Source organism: Scomber scombrus, chromosome 8, assembly GCF_963691925.1.
Source record: "Scomber scombrus chromosome 8, fScoSco1.1, whole genome shotgun sequence".
Lineage (NCBI taxonomy): Eukaryota > Metazoa > Chordata > Actinopteri > Scombriformes > Scombridae > Scomber > Scomber scombrus.
In genome coordinates, this window is record NC_084977.1 from 23695175 (window position 1) to 23711262 (window position 16088).

Below are 16088 nucleotides of genomic sequence, written 5' to 3' on the forward strand. Positions count from 1 at the left end.
TATCATACTCTCTCACATATACTACTATAGTCACACACACTTACTATCATACTCTCTCACATATACTACTATAGTCACACACACATACTATCATACTCTCTTACACGCTATTATGGATGGAACAACATGATAGTGAATGTATGAGCGAATAATATGCGATGTGTGCGAGTATAGTAGTATGTGTGAGAGAGTTTGATTGAAAAGGAAGTCAACTTGAATTCCCAGTTTCTGATTGGCTCATTGCGGATGTAGGTACCGGATGTCCTACTTTCCAGCGGGATCTCAAGGACAATGTCCCGCCTCCTCTAAGATGATGAATTTGCATGGATGCTAACATCTGAAAATGGTCGACCGGGACCGTGTCAATGAGGCAATTGGACTTTTAAATAACATTTTAACTGGTTCCAATGTGATAACCACAATGTCGGAAATTTCGAACCGTAATCAACAGCCCTCACGTAGCGCGGTCGATGAGGAAATGCGGCGCAAATGACATTGCTTCAACTGTTAATATGAAAATAACTATTGCTTAAATATTTTTTTCTCCTCCCAGAGCTGTGCACCAATCAAGGAATGAGGCTTTATAGTATTTCCTGTTCAAACAAACTAACTTCCTGTTTTAGTAATTTTGAGTATAATAGTGTATGTGAGAGAGTATGATAGTAAGTGTGTGTGACTATAGTAGTGTACAGTATGTGCACAGTACACCAATGCATGTTTCATGTTATGAGTATCAGTTGTCTTGGTACGCTACGCTAAGATCTTCTCGGGTGAAAACAACTCCAGTCACAGAGGCAATGAGCTAGTGGGCTTCTACTGCATTATAGAAAGGTAAAACATGTACTGTACAGCAGTTTGATACAATATTATGAACAGCTGAGCAGAGTTACATGTCAATTATAACATATTACAACCTGACTGTACATGTGTTTAGTATATTTGTGTCCATCTGCATCAGAAGCAAATTCATATTTAGCCATCCTGTCATATGCCATGTGCATGTGAACTGTGTGCCTGCTTGCAAACAACACATTTTAATTTGCTTTTTTTCTGACACACAGTATTAATGTTCAAAAACAGTACATCAGCAGTCGGCCGAACCATTTTCTTAATAACCCATATGCATGTTTTATAGCAGTTTTTCATGCGTCTGTGTGCATGTGTGCATACAGAGGCAGTGTTATGCTGTTGAGTCATGTCTGGAGATCATGCTGTGAGGACCGACAGGTTAAATTTGCAAGATGGGGAGCAAGATAACACAGTGTGTAGGCAAACCCTCTCAGCACGCCTCGCTCACTGTACACACAATGAATACCTTCACTTCTTCTAAGTGATCTGCATGTGAGGAATAGTCAGTTAAACAGGAGTTATTTTTTCTATTTTGGGATGAGGGTGCATTTTTATATAAAACAATATGTGTGACTGTTTTACCATCACAAATGTTGGCATGGTCTAAAGATAAAGTGATGGTATTATTTAGTAAATATGTTGACCTTTATCACAGTCAAAATGTGGCCCATTCAGGCACCACGCAGAGGGAATTATGACTATAATCCTGGCGAACCCAGCACTCACCTACAGTATGACAGCAGCTTGCAAGTTTGCTGTAATGCATCAGCTCGGCCAAGTGGCTTTCAAGGTCAAACTAATCTTAACTGCTGAGCAAATAAACCACATTATAAAGGTGCTTTTGTGCATCTGTGTCAGACAGCTGTGAGAAAACAGAAAATATTTCTCTTTTTGTCAAGGGCATAAAATATTTTTGTAATTTTATAAAGGACGATAATGTAAACGTGCTGCCTAGAAACATCTAGACATGGAGATGTTTTATCTTCATTTGCACCAACAGATGGTGAATTATTTTCCCACTAGAGAGAAAATAAAAGAAGCATCTAGTGGAAGTGTGATGAACTTTGAAAATAAACTTTGAAAGTACATGTAAAAATAAGACAGAGCACTGTATGGTATTCATGGGAGAATTTGACCAGAATGTTAGTACAATCAGCAGTTGGCAGAGACAAATCACTGTACTAGAAATGAAATCAGTTGTAGTGTGAAATAGTGGTAGTGTTATGTACGCATGTGTTATGTGTGTATGTATGTGATTGGTGTACACCAATAGAAAGACAGGGAAGGACATCTCTGTCTTTTTTTGAGTATTTGAATTATTTATTACTTGCTGATTTTTGTGTGTATGTTTCTGTATCTGTTCGTGTGTCCTTGTGTGTGTGTCTGTGTGTGTGTGTGTTTGTCTGTGTGTGTGTGTGCATATGCGCGTGTGTGCGTACATTTATGTGCCCATGTGCATGTGTCTCAGCACCCCTCTCAAACTACCAGATGGCAATGCTTCCTAATCATGGTTGTGTTACTTAAGTATTAAATCCCCCTGTTGAAGAAACCAACACACACACACTCTTGGCATTCTTCCTATTTGCTCACCTTCCACGCAAGTACATGCACAGACAAACACTGAGGCACACATACACACACTCTGCACACTTAATGTCGGTAATGTCCTAACCCCAGCATGACACACACGTCACTCAAATCATTAATTAAATGCAACACAAACACACATGTTGGGATTTGTGGATTGGAAGGGGTGGGTTTAGTGGGAATAAACAAAAAGCAGCGGGTATCTCAGTCCAATTAGACGTACAAAATGCAGCATGTCATAGCTTAAACAAATACCATTTGTCATGCACAGTGGCATCATCTTGCATCAATATGGAACAGTTCAATTCTCATCTGTCTTGGTGCCCAGTGATAGCATTTAACATAGTGAGCAGAGGAATTATGTTGGTGAAATGAAATCAGGGAGGAAGTATCATGAAAAAAATACTGGTTCCATTTTAGTAAAAGTGGTGTTTTAATCTGGGTAGCAGAGTCGATGAGCCTTGAGAATTGATTTGCATATTACTATGTACAGATGTTTTAATTTAACTCAGTACAGGGGCGTTTAAATGTGAGATTGAGTCAATCCACTGAGATGCCATGGAAGGCAAAGAAACTATTTGCATGCAGAAACATCACTTCTGTTTTGTTCTCTTCTCAATTCCATGTAATCATTTTCTTCCACCTTCAATTGTAAATATAATGCAGCTCAGTTGCAGAATATAAATAGACCTAAATAGATTAATTTCATCTCCATCTGTTGTCACATACAGTAGAGGTGATATTCACATTATAGCAGATAAATGTTTATCTCCTGTAAACATGGCTCTTCAGCCTATGACTTTATTCATAACAGTATGACAGCTAAGGGTCCTCACAGTGTAGGTGTTGCTGCGTATGTGTTTACAGTCCTTGGATCCACAAAGGGGAATGTAATCAAATGTACACACTCAGATAATGGGATCTCTCCCTGTGTTCTCCTCTATCACTGTGAACTGGATGCTCACACTCGCTATAGAGAATGTCTGTAAAGCCTGCGCCAGCAGGAAGCAAGTGTTGTATGTGTTGTAGGTATTTTCTTACAGTAGTGCCCAGAGGCTCCGATAGAAAAGTAGGAAGACTGTAATACTTGAGGGATTCTGCTTCATAGAGAGACAAACCAAACACTCCTCAGGCTCTTTGGCTTCAAGCAGATATTTCACTTATGTTCACTTCTTTTTCACATTGCCTCTGTCTAAGGTCTTGTGTGGACAGCTGCCGGTTCAAGTAAATGTTAGCATAACTCATATCCCCAGTTAAAATAAACATACTTGAAAACATATAAAACATGGATTCTGGATAGAGATTCAAATTAGTTTCAAGGGTTTTAGAAGCATGCAACAATCTTACTGCTGTAGAGCTCATTGATATTTCTGCCACCATTTTCCTAGCCCTGGCACAGGAAGATATTGTCCCCCTTGTAATCATGTCTGGAAAGCTCTTGATTGTTTTTTCAACTGGGGAAATTTGAACTGTTGGAAAAAAAAAAAAAATTCAAAGGCAGCAAGAAATAAGGTCTATCAGGAAGATCCTGCAACTGAACAGAAAGCCACTCAACAGAAAGTCAGATAGCTGGAGAACACATAAAATGCAGTCGTCTTGTTAGCATTACAAGACCAAGAGGATCAGCTGACCAAGAAAGTCAAGTTGACCATGAGAGAGGTAGTCGAGGATATGCTTTCCAGTGAAATTCAAGCTCTAAACACTATGACTGAATCTTCAAACTCAGCAGTTACCAAACCAATACCGGGATACTGGATGCTACAACAGCTAATATGAGAGTGGTCAAACATGATGTGAGTAGCCTCCAGAGGGATGTGCTAAATCTTTGTGAGAAACAGATCACAGAGATGCAACACCCGACTTGTTGGCCTAGCTTAGTCAGCAGAGGGTGAAAATACAGTTTCTACAAGAGAATTAACCAGTGTGGATCTGCTCTCTTGTGGGGTAGAGAAGACTGAAATTTAATTCAATGGGCCGTATTTATACCATCCGGGACAGACCAATCGTATCTGGACACTCATCTTTCAATTACTTAGATATCAGGAAAGAAAGAAAATTCTCAAGAAGTTTATTTCTGTACTCTCCATGGTCTCCATGCTCAGCAGCACCCCACAACCCCAGCTCTCCATTCCCCACCACAGCAGCTGATAAAGAAATCTCAGTGGACACTCTACCCGACTCAACCTGATCCAGACAGCTGACTAATTCAGACTGGTAAGAGTAGGAACCATTTGCCAGAGGCTGACGTAATTTAGAGCTGAGGCTATTAAACTTGACTGGAACAATATTTTGAGCACGTCAGCTCATTCACTATAAGTTTGTGCATACATATTATGCCACACCATACAGGCACTTAAAAAAAGCTTACAGATAGTCTAGGAATGCCCTTTTGTATCTAACCTGTAGTCTAAGGTGGCTAACTTTCTTGAAAATATCCTGGGATTACCAACTCTTAAAAAAACAGCAACCTGGAGCGCCCTGGTGGTCAAGAGGTTAGAGTGCATGCCATGTAATCGCAGCGTCGCTGGTTTGAATCCGACCAGGGACCTATGCTGCACGTCATTCCCCCCTCTCTGTTTCCTGTCGGCTTCTCTGCCAGCTACTATCTAAATAAAGGCACAAATACACCTTAAAAAGAAACCAACAACCCACCTTAATTTTATTCAATTGTGATGGGTTCAGTGTCGTTGACGTTGGTGCCATTTGATGTGGCTGTGGAGGCTGCATGCATACATTGCACTGACACTCACACTTATTCACAGGTTGGGGAAGGGAGCTCAGATGTTGGACTGATGCCAGCAGTCTTCTGGTGTCATTTATTTTGGTCCTCCTCTGTTGGTTGGTGTAAAGTATTTGTTTGATCATCCTAGCACAAGTGACCTGCCAGGGTGATTTATTGAGTGGCAAAGGTTCAATGGCACACACACACACAGACACACACACACACACACACACACACACACACACACACACACACACACACACACACACACACACACACACACACACACACACACACACACACACACACACACACACACACACACACCACTGTCATTATCTAGTGTCTTGTTCTTTGCAAGGCAATGGTTTGTGACAAATTCAATAAAAAGTTGGTCACACATGATGTGAGATGAAAGAGATATGAAAAAAAAACGACCTGTGTACTTTTACTCATTGCATATCCCAAAAGGAACCCAGTTAGCGATTGGTGGAGACTTTAAATATGTATGGAGATATATTATATATATAATTACAGCATGATTAATAAATATTCTCTCCCGAGCTTCACATAATAATCCTTTTATATGTGATGCTAATCAGCAGTGGACAAGGCAGAGATGGTGTAATCATAGCCTCTTGTAAATATTACTGCTGACAGATAAGACCTTCCTGGTTTGCTGAAAAGTACATTACCGATGTGATAGTTGTCTCTACCTTAATATAATAACATTTTTATGAGCCCCAGAAAGAAGCAACAGCAATAATGAAAGGCAACAGTGCACCAGATGCACTATTATACACGCACACAAAATGGTTCGGTAATTGGCAGCACAATAAAGGATTTTAAAATGAGTCGCCTCCTTGTAACATCTTACCACCTCATTTCTCACAATTCCAAGCCAATACTTTATTTGCATAACCCGGCCTCAATGCTAAGCACTTCCACGTGTGCAATTCTTTTCTTTGCCACATAAAAACAGGCGTGATACTCAAAACACAAGGTTGAAAGGGTCAGTTAGGTGGTTTGCCAGAAATGAGTAAATAATGTTTTTAGTCAATAGGCTGCTGCATTGTTAAATAAACTAAATCCTCGTTCAACAGAAACCTCCTCTTCTGGTTGGTTGAGGAGATTAGACATGCTTTGTGGTGGCAGAGAGACAAGGGATTTGCAAACAAAAAAAAAGAGGGGGGGAAACCCAAATCTCTGCGAGGGAGGAAAAAAGCCATAAGGAGCTCTAATATATTAGTTAAAACTGTCTTTACACAATCAGTCACAGTCTGTCTCCATAAATTCAAATGTTTTCATGTCTTAGTTTTAAAGGAGCTTTGTGTGGCTAAAATCTGTCCGTTCTATTGGATTGCAATGGCACACAACTCCCATATCTGAATTAAAGTAGAAATTCATGACACAAAGCACTTCAGTCAGAAATAGCATTCAAGGATACTTTTTATGCGTCACTTGTATTTTGCCCACTGCAGAGCAGTAGAGGTGTAATAAAGATTAAAATGTCCTTTTTTGGAGTGACAGAAAAACACTAACTCTAAGGCATGTATGGTTTAAACATGGCTAACACATGTATGCTTTAATCCCTTTTGATTATTTTTTCCAGCTGTGTTTTGACAGTTTGCAGATTATACATTTGACTTTTAACTCCATTTTCCTGTAACTGTTTGCAGGGAGAGAAAAGCTTCTCTGCAATCCTTCTGTTTAATGTAGGCCATTAAATGTGAGCTCCAGTGTATTAAATGTCACAAACTATATATACTTGAGTGTAAAAGAAATGTTTAATGCTGCAGATTCATTATGGTCTGTATTTTACTAATTCTGTTACCGGAAAAAATCAATGCAGAGCAGCAGATTCTCACAAGACTTGATAAAGAGGGACAGACTGGAGACAGCAGTTATCACACACATCATGACCTTGTGTCACATTGACACACGTACGTACGCACACACACACACACACACACACACACACACACACACACACACACACACACACACACACACACACACACACACACACACACACACACACACAAACACACACACACACACGCACACACGCACACACACACACACACACACACACACACACACACACACACACACACACACACACACACACACACACACACACACACACACACACACACACAAACTCAGTCACAAATGTATTGACTTCCTGAACATGAGAACTGACATTTACAAATCATTATATATGAATTCACCAGAGAGAGATTCTGCCTTTTTTCCACATTATTCTTCCTCTTGTTGACTGGTTCAGTACACTTCAAAGCAACAGACTATTTACCGCAACATGGGAATCTCTTCAAAAGTCATTTGTTCTTGTAATGTAATTTGTGGGAATTCACTGAGCTCATGTTGCTGAAAAGTTAATAATAGTTCTTGAAGTACTTATCATACTGTGACTCAACAGGGGTGAAATAGAGAGAAACTTCATGTGCTCACAATCATGGTATAGAGCTCACTTCTCGGATGTGTGTTATCTAGTCTAGAGATTATCATACAATTTACAAGTCTAAGCGGCCATCTGATACCTTTGTTGACTGTCCATTTTAGTTATGGAAATCGTTGATTAGTGTGAAAACAAGTAATTTGATGCCGCTGTCATCCAGGGAATTAAGTTGTAAAATGTATAATTTAAATAAAACTTCAGTTCTCTTAACCATAACATATGGCAAAGTCAGGTGAGTTGATTGGCACAGCCGGGCTGAGTTGTCTAATCAAGCTCTCCTGTTTCTCTGCAGGAATGACTGGACTGAGTGAGAGCTGGACAAAGAGTGAAGGAGCGTTGGAGTAGCAGAAAAGGGTGAAGAGCTTTAAGTTTGTGTTTTGTATTAAGCCATGTGCCTGAGTGTAGGGCAGCAGCAGCAGCACACAGGAGCTGTGTGAGTTTTGATTTGTTAAATAAAAGGGTTAATTGAACTCTGTCTGTGCTCTCTGCTGAGGGAACCCACTGTGGCAGCAACTTGTGCCACAATCACTTTAGACAAATTGAACCAATGACTGTGAAAATGTTACTTGGACCAATAAATTACTTCACCATATGTACAAAGAGAGCTAACTGCTTTGAAGTGAACATTCCAGCATTTTGGAAAATTATCTTCTGAGTTTGCTTTGAGATAGATAAGGTAATCTATCATCAACCTATGTGTGCACAGTCTACAGGTACGGTAAGGCTGGAAACAAGGACAAAACCTTTGAGAAAATGTTCAACCCTGCTCAAGAGAGCCATATTTTTTTGTTCAAGGGATTAAAAAAAGATTAAAGAATCCTCAAATAGTTTGGATGGCTCAAGTTTTTGTTTTGTAGACGGATGAGACACAGGAGATCTTTAAGGCTGCACTGCGTCACTTTTTATACTTTCAAACACTCAAATATGCTCTAGGTTGCAAATAGGGCATAATTTCAGACACAGCCTATGTTCTGTAAGGAGGAAAAGCCTTGCTGCACTCACATCTGTTATGGTGTAAAACTGTTTAGCCGCTCTGCTGTCACATCCAGAGGTGATTGAATGTTCCATTCAGATAATACATTTACATTTGTTGGAACATATACTTAAAGGGGACATCTTTATACAGTTATAATATTGAATGTCTGTGTTAGGTAAAGTTCTATAACGTGAGATGAGTATATGTAAAAATGAGCCAGGGCTTCAACCTGCTCTGAACGCTGCGTTTGCAGTTACCTCTACTTCCTTCCCATGATGTCAGATAGTTCGCACATACCCACAGATAGCTGTCTACTTCATAGCCTTTGTTGCCAAGGTTGTTGCTAAGATTCTTTTGAGCAGAGAATGAGAAAAGAAGTGAAATCCTACTTCTAATGTTTGTAAAGCCTCCAGATTTGAAGTGGAGTGCAGAGTGGGCTCATTGGGAGGGGGAGCCTTAAAAAGACAGGAGCTAAAACAGACTGTTTCAGACAGAGGCTGAACTGAGGGGCTACATAAAGGGCCCTTCTGAGATAGTCAAGGAGGTCTTTGATATGTTAATCATACAAAGATATAGCAGTATGGCCCCAAAATAAAAATATAGACCTGGAAATTGGCATGATACATCCCCTTTAAGATAACAGGCCAAGTGTTTCCCTGTGCCTTCAGCCCGTGTGTTTAGCCAGGCTAAACACATCCTAAACCTGTGCACTGAAATACAAAGCCAGACAATCGGAGATCTCGCCTACCGAAGTCTTGGGATTTCTAAATGTACAATATTTGAACTAATAAACCTATACCCCTTACATTTTTGTCAACGATTGAAAATTAGGCTCCCCCCCTCTGTAGTGAACTGCATCTTGTCTTTTTCTTAAACTCTTTGTTTCCATCCAGTTTTAACAAGTAAAACTGGGAGATTTTCCTCAGTCTCTAAAAGAGAGGCAGTTCGAGATTGACCTGTAAATCTACAGATCTCTTTGGGTAAAGTGTCAAACAAGCTATTTCCAAAAATTGTTGCACTGTTTCTTTAAATCATGACCAGGCGTCGAAATGTTTTTCATTTCTGTGTTTATTTTCTCTTGGAGGCATCTTTCTTGAGTTTACAACTATATACATTTTAATATGTGAAATTAAATTATTTAAATTACTATTTTCTTAAAGCTTCTTTGTAGTTCACACTCTGTCAAGACCATCTTTGCTCAGTATCAAGTCTTCCTTTCATTTGGGCTTTGTGGTCTGTTATTTCTGCTCATGACAGGTCTCTGGTCCTACATCAGACTCAAATGCTCTGATCGTCTCTCTCTCTCTCTCTCTCTCTCTCTCTCTCTCTCTCTCTCTCTCTCTCTCTCTCTCGCTGCCTCTCAATTGGTCCACACCGCTCGCCTGCTGACAGGGGAGGGAGGGATGGATGCAGGGGAACACTGAGTTTTAAATGCGTGAAAGCCCTCAACCCCCTCATACGTAAAGCTCCTTGGTCATGCAAGGGAGCTTGTGTGAATGGTAAACCGGCATGCAACTGGGACAAAAGAGAATCAGTTTGCTTAACGAGTCAGTTTTGTGTCAATTTTGTTTCAGTCTGGACAACAAGAAATCTTAGATCATGTGAGCACAACACGCCTGGAGAGTCTGGATTACCCTGGTCGCTGTTCGTTGGGCAGTGTTGTGGAGTATCCCAACAGAGGATGGCGAAAATACCCCGCTGATACGGAATAAAAAGACAGTTTATTTGTGTATGCGCACGGTGACAGTAGCTTTCTACAGCCTCAAAACAACGCGCAAAAGGCGTCGGGATTCCCTTTGTCCCCACGTGTGGATGAGCTGTGGCGAAGACGCAAGGTAACCAAGACGCATTGGTTTGTAGGCTATCTAACCGGATTCACTGTCCCGTTTTATTTGCTGGACGAGCGTAGTCTGTGCTTTCTTTCGATCCTAAATGCAAAATGGTGAAGAATGGGGCTGAATGTAAATTGATTTTTGTTTTTTTAAATATGTGCACTGGGTTTTGGGATGGTTTTGTTTGGCTCCTGTCATCGTTTAATACACAGACAAGTTCAGTTTAACCCGAAGCTTTGACCTCAGGTAGTTTCCCCTTTCTTTTATTTACACTGGCAGGCTGTAAAACTCAGCCTAGTCCACTTAATCTTTGAACCCTTAAATAAATTATAAACATGACTGAGTGAAAGTAAGTGTATTATTAATGGGCCATGAATCATACAGTAATGTTTCTGTCATAGTCAAACAGGAAAACCTAATGCAAATAAATCCGTCCTTGTGATATTTTAAACTCTGAAATATTGACATAATGGTAGCCTAAATTGGCCTATTTCTGCCATTACTATCTTTCATTGGGTAGGTTAAATGCCACATTTCCTTTAAATTGGATGTTAATATAGGCTATTGTAATTCACAGGGCTCTAAGAGATAACAGTACACCTGTCCATCAGCATAAGTGGCACTGATTTACATCAGACATGTCAGGGTCATATTTCTGTCAGCCGTGTCATCCACAGCTGCCCTGAAACCTTGCAGGAAAGTGCTCATTAGCCCCTGGAGGAGACACAATTGCCATGATGATGCTGCCTGATAACTCACACAGGTTGACCTGGCCTGCTTTAAACAATATTAGAAGCAAATATACTCACATATTAACTGTGGTACAGTTTCTAACTGTCCCAAACCTTGAGGTGTCCCTCACTTCAACCTTGAAGTGTCCCTCTTTTCAATGATATATCTCCTTTTTTCCTAAATTTAGAGGGCTTTCAAAACGTCTGCCCATCACAGTTTGGCAGCTTGATATTCAGTGTTGCAGAGAACAGCAATTGTCCTGCTGTGCTGCTTTTCATCCTGCTGAAATATTTTCCACATCATATGGCCTTGGTATTGAATGACAGACTTTGCAGATAAAGAAGCATGATATTAGTTAGTCTCTATCTGCTGAGGTGGTCTCGTGTTTTCACATATTTGCATTATTTAAATGTGCAAATGAGGTGTCAGGAAAAGCTTGGTGAGCTGAGAATGTATTCAGATCATGAACTGGAATAGAGACTTGGTACAATGGGAATTCCTTGCAGGTTGGAAAGGCAGTGCAGGGACTCCCAGTAGTGACAGATCCAAACCAGCAGGGTATCCTGCTTCGTGAACGAAACTGTGAACAAGCATAAAAATCAGTCTGCTGATGAGCTAGCTGGCAGGCACGTTTCCTTCCAGCGACTCGATTTTTCTCATTTCTCTCTCTTTTCTCAAGTTATCCATTATCTTTCTCCCTGAGATCTGATTCTGCTGCATATAAATGCTTCAGTACTATCTTCATGCTCCCCTGCTCGCCTTCCTTCATGTCTTTCACTCCTCTACCTTTAATTCTCCCAGTGCTGTTCTGATGCCTGTCACATCTTCAGTCTTTGCTTCTTTCTTTGTCTTGCAGTCATTCCCTTCCCAAATGGGAGAACTATGTAACATTGTTCTTCCATACCAGTTGTTCCATCCAAAACTCAGGGTCTATCGATCTGTTGGCTTCCAGTCCGTGTTTAAATGTGGAAAACCATTGATCCGTGAGCAGAGCTCTTAGCGGAGAGGCACCAGTATACACAGTATCACAGCGCATGAGTAATTGTGTCTAATTCTGACTGTCAAGATTGATTTTTTGCTATTTACAAATATTTAATTGGTATCATTATGGGACTGAAATTGGTTATACTAACCTACTTTTTGTTGACTTTGTAATTGAGCACTCCATGTGGGCAGCTTGACTGCATTAAAAGTGTGTTTGTGTTTTTTTTCTGGGATACACAGTGGGATCTGCATGCACATTAATCCTTTGGGATATTTATTGGGGTGATCATACTTTCTGTAATTTCTCACTCAGTATGCATGCCAGCAATTAGGCTGCTTAGAGTCATGGACTTTACTGTACATCCATGCAGTAAGTGGTACAATATATGTTTGCAACACATCATATATCCAAAAAATGTGTCTTTCAGTCACTGTCAGCTGCCATTCTGAGATATTTATTTACGAAAACAGTGAGCTGTCCTCTTTTTTTGGTATTTGTATCCTATATCTAATTGCATTGAGAATGTACAGAGAGACATTGTGAAGAAGGGAGACACACGAGAAATGGCTCCAGTGAGTCAGGGCAGACACACAGTAAGTTCAGAGGTAACTGCTTGATTAAGTCTGGACACAACAATCCAATTCCAACAAGAACTAGCTGTCCAAATCCCAATGTCTTGAATCACCCTCAGTAGAAGGGACAGAACAGCAGCCATTAGTAAATAGCCTCTGAAAGTCAGACTACACCGTTTGAACCCCCTTGTAATGTGATTTAAGTTTGGCTGGACTGATACATGTCAGAACAATCTTTGGGTTTTTAGATGATGATGTGACTCAAGGGACCGCAAAATCCCCAAACTTAGTTAACAACTATTTCATCTACAGTAGGTGCTGCTTATGCAATGGCATGGCTTATTTTTAGTCCCAAATGTATTCTTAGATAAAAGACAATCGCTATAAATATGTTTTTGAATATGTGTTGTGTTTTGGTTGAAAAGCAGGGGCAAAGACCAGTTAAAGCTCGGTGAGTGGTTAGAGTTGATGTTAAAAGACAAGGAGAAGGTTAACAATCATTTAATCTATATCCTACTTGAAATGATTTATCTCATTGAACTTTGCCAGTCTATAATGAAATAAGGGCTGCCATTATGAGGATTGACCGTAACTGAAAGAAGAAATCAGAGATACTTATCCAAAGAAGATTTGCTTGGTATTTGTCATTTTTAGGCAACACCTTACTTTACACTCTTTCAGCAGCACACTTTCACACCTGGAGGCTACGCAGTATTGTGACATTGTTCCCAATGACAATTTGCTGACTCCATCTGTTCTTTATCAACAACACCCTGCTGCACACCTGCAATATTTCATACCTTAAAGCTGTATATGTATACTGTTGACTGTAGAGAAGCTCTAATCTACAGGACAACCACTACATATCGTTGGCTGTTGTTGAGGCAGAGGAGGAACATTTCTTTTTTACTAAGCTGACACAAAATTTGAGTCACAGGCCTACTAATTTATCTTCAGACCCAGTCAGCCCAGTCAGCTACTGCCACTCCTTGTCATCTTTAGAGCTGTACTCATCGTGTTCAGTTTTTCTTTCTGTGCAGCCCCAACCCCTAGTCCCTGTCTGTCACTCAGCCAATCCCATCATCCTGTAATTTTAATTGCAATACAGATAATTTGAATGTGCAACTCAATTGCAGTGCTCAGTTTTGCTCTCATAGGGGTTGTAATTAAAGGTCAGGTCAATTTTTCAGGCTATGATGTCAGTATTCGCTACTTTTTCCAATGTTGTTGTTATGTTATGCAGACAAATAAGGGATATTGCCAAGTGTGTGTGTGTGTGTGTGTTTTTAAAAATGCCTATTCATGCTATTATTTTTGTTTGGTCATCATGATTGACACCACCACTATATTCGTCCTGGCCCTTTTTGGAAGTTGGTTTAATACTCTTGGCAGATTCCCCAGACTGAAGAGGCATCTGCTAGATATTCCACAATCAAAGAGAGGATTAAAGAATAGAATGCAAACTGGTAAAAGTGACACATGCCAACAACTAATTATCCGTCTTTTTGGGAGTTTAGAGGGGGAAGATATTAGACTTGTTTAAGTGTACACAAATTTGTGATTGCATGTGTTTTGTAACCACAACATGCTAGCTGCTGGTGAACATCTGTGTTGTTTTAATGATCACAGCATATAGTGTCAAAACTATGCAAAGTTTTGAGCCCCCAGTATGCATACTTGTATTTACCTGTGATTAATTGATATGTTCTTGCCTCAATTTTTTCTTACTCTGCAAACAAAATTAGAACCTCATTAGACCATGCGTGCATACCAATCATAAACGTACCACAGTCTTAAAAAATGGTATAGTCCATAGAACCCCAATTATTTAAGAAATGAGCTAAATATACAACATTTAGAAGTGTGAAATTGCCATTAACGTGCAGTGTATTTGCTAATTATAAAATTAACAGCTAAGATGTTGTAATGCGTAAATCATCACCATAATTGTAACAATTCCTTAGATGGTAATTGAAAGAGTGTACTTATTCTGTGTGCAAAGTAGGAACATTTCCAGCACATATAAGTGAATGAGGCCCATTGGGTCAAATGAGTGATGCATGCTGTTGGTGTATGTGCTGAATAGCCTCAAGGTACTGTTACACTTAAGAAACAGTATGTCTATGTGTGTGTGTGTGTGTGTTGATTATGTATGTGTGATAGCAGTCCTGCATCTCTTAGGATTCCTGTTTTATCTAGAATGAAATAGTACAATAATACATCTCTGATGCTAAAATTAATTACTATTAAGTACTAACATCAAGTGCTGATATTGTCAGCCAGAGAAATGTCTCATATCATCAGCTGGCGCAACTGTAGTACAACATGAAGTATGTTCAAATGAAAACCACCTCTCTATATTATTAAGTGTAGATTATAAAAAAATAGAGATTTTCCCTCCCCTTGTTTTTTTCTGTCTGGTCAGTGGGGTAAATATATTTCTTGGTGTTGTTAGTCATTTAATTTCCCATGAGCACAAGGGTAATCATAATGCAAGTGCAATATAAAAATCACATGACACATTATGTTTTGAAATAAATGTTAGATTGATTTGAACTTTATTTAATTCAGGGTTATGATAGTAATAATCCATGTATATATTACCAAATCTCACTGCAGCCATGTCTAGATGGACTGTACTCAAGTGAGTTTACTTTTTTTTTTTTTTTGACTTTTTTGACTTTTATTATCCTGCGGCTCCTATTCAAAAAGCTGAAAAATTAAATTCAAGTCCTGCTGGAGTTAACATACTTTTTGGGATGTGTTTTTTGAAAGGCAATCAAAATATATTTCCATTTTATTATTGAAATATTATGTTAATGTATGCTGGGTGCAGAATAAACAGTAAAGTATGCCCAACGCAATGCCTGCATCTGGTCCACCAAAAGGAGGCTTCAATTCAATGTCAAAGCCACATTCCAGTTTGACAGGTGAATCACATTAATAATAGCTGACCTTTATCCCTAGTAGCTACCATGATGAGATGGTCTGAAATCTTTTCAATCTGATGCAAACATTTCAGGAAAGACACATTCAGTGGTAGCAATAGTAACCGGTGTATAAAGGCAGCAATATTTGATGGGATTGTGTGCTTTTTTTAATGTCCACAATGAGGATGACTTGGTAACTGGGATGATGATGCTGCAAACACAACAGTGCCAGGAATAGCAGGAGCAGACCCGAGGGAGTAAACCATAGCTGGGCACAGGCATTAAGAGGATAGGGCTTCTGAAGCAGCAGCATATGGGACAATGGCACCAAAATCTACAGAGCCAGGAGAGTGCAGCAGGACCAGAGCCAGGAATAGCCTTCCCCCCCTACAGCAGGGTAGAGATCTACTGGGCTGGATGT

The 16088-nt window shown here is 39.8% G+C and overlaps 1 protein-coding gene across 1 annotated transcript in view; it reads right to left on the reverse strand.

The window, feature by feature from the left end:
• Nucleotides 1–14109: 14109 nt before the first annotated feature.
• ak4 (adenylate kinase 4) overlaps nt 14110–16088 on the reverse strand; it is a 439278-nt gene continuing 437299 nt past the window's right edge. The window contains exon 6 of the transcript XR_009925434.1: nt 14110–14119. The gene's annotated coding sequence lies outside the window, so the exon portion shown is untranslated. The remainder of the gene's footprint in view (nt 14120–16088) is intronic.